Source organism: Lepisosteus oculatus, chromosome 16, assembly GCF_040954835.1.
Source record: "Lepisosteus oculatus isolate fLepOcu1 chromosome 16, fLepOcu1.hap2, whole genome shotgun sequence".
Taxonomy (NCBI): Eukaryota; Metazoa; Chordata; class Actinopteri; order Semionotiformes; family Lepisosteidae; genus Lepisosteus; species Lepisosteus oculatus.
In genome coordinates, this window is record NC_090711.1 from 18,261,299 (window position 1) to 18,263,082 (window position 1,784).

The window sequence follows — 1,784 nt, forward strand, 5'->3', positions numbered from 1 at the left end:
TCATGGAGCAATACTCCAGAGCCTCGGGGTCGAAGCTCAACCGCCGAAAGAGCAAACTGAAGTTCTTCGGACCCTGGAAGCACAGGACGACGGCGCCGGAGGGTCTCGAGCTCTGCACGGAGCCCCTCAGAATACTGGGGGTTTCCTTCCAGAGCCAGGACAACGAGACCAACAACTGGACTGAGAGGATCGCCAAGGTGAACGCGAAGCTGGGTCTGTGGAAAACGCGGTCGCTGTCCTACACAGGGAAAGTGACGGTGTTGAAAGCAGACGTCCTGCCGGCTTTGGTTTACCTGGCGGTGGTGTACCCGCTGCCGGCCAGACTCAGACGAGCGCTGCAAGGGATGATCTTCGGCTTCGTCTGGGGCGGCAGGTACGAGTACATCACGAGAAACCGGATGTGTCAGCCGGTCGAGGAAGGGGGTCGAGATGTCCCACATTTCCCCCTGAAACTCGACTGCATCTTTTACTGCAACCTCTGTCGGGCGCTGCGGGAGCCCATCGGCCACAAGTACCAGTACTTTGTCAGGCTGTGGCTCTCCATCCCGATGAGGCACTTGGTCCAGTGGTCAAACACTGGGCCCAAGGCAGAGAGGCGACCAAAGTTCTACACCCACGCTGTCAAGTGGAGCAGGAGGTACGAGGCCACGAGACAGCCAGAGCTCTGCACCAACCACAGAGCTCTGTACAAAGAGGTGAGGGGGCATCTGGTCGCCGACGAAAGGCTGCGAATTCCCAGACAAGTCTGGGAAAGGACGCAGCCTAAAGAACTGGACAACGAACTGAAGGACCTCAACTGGATGGCCGTACACAAGAGACTGGCTACCAGAGAGGTCCTCTACAGACACTCGCTTACCAGGAATCCGCATTGCCCCCGGGACACGTGTTTCGTCACGCCCTTCGCCAAGGCGGTGTGGGGCAGAATGGACAACACCATGCAACTCCTGGGGACGGGTGTGGTGCTCAGTTACCAGTACGTTCTGCTGGGGCTGGCACCTACCGGACTGGACAGGGGGACGCAGTTCCTGTTGTGGCTGCTGCTGTCCCTCACAAAGAAAAGCCTGTGGGACGCGAGGAACAATCTCATCCGGCACAACATCGAGTGGGGAGCGAGGGAGCTGGAGGAGAGGATCCTGGCGGACCTCAGGAGGAGGATGAAGCGCGACGTTGCTAAATGGGGTTTCCCCACGGCAAAGGAGCGCTGGAAAGGCCTATGGACCCTGTACAGGGATTAATGGTTTACAGCAAGCGGTAGGGTTTTGAGGGACACTCATAATAGCGCAAATCCGCCCACCCTTGCAAGGATTGAAAACGGACAATCACCGCCGTTCCGCCGTTGTTTTAACTTGTGGAGTGTTATTGTATGAGATGTTTTCCTTTTGAGATGTGTTTTTTTTTCCGAATAAAGTATATTTTATAAGAAAAAAAAATCTGTTCTTATCAGTTTAATATCTGATACGTCCCCCATCGGGGGACCACATATTAAACGGATTTTTGGAACAGGGAGCTGGATCAGGAGCTTGCTCCGTCCTCTCCACGCATCGGCCCGGTATTGCAGCGCCTCCGGGAGCGGTGCACCACCTTCTCTCAGCGGTGAAAAGACAGACGTAGCTAGCGAGCGAGCGAGCGAGCGAAGTGGACTGGAGCTCCTTCTTCTCGGGTCTCGTCTCTCGTCCCTCGTCCATCTGTGTGTCTCTGTGTCCGCCTCTCTCTCGCCCTCTCCGTTCCCGTGCTCCCTCTGTGCGCTTTCCCGCGTCTCGACTCTCTGGGCAAGCAGGCCGGCC

The 1,784-nt window shown here is 56.7% G+C and overlaps 1 pseudogene; it reads left to right on the forward strand.

Annotated features, from left to right (window-relative positions):
• The first annotated feature begins 1,409 nt into the window (after positions 1–1,409).
• Positions 1,410–1,583, forward strand: LOC138223430 (U2 spliceosomal RNA; annotated as a pseudogene).
• The last annotated feature ends 201 nt before the right edge of the window (positions 1,584–1,784 follow it).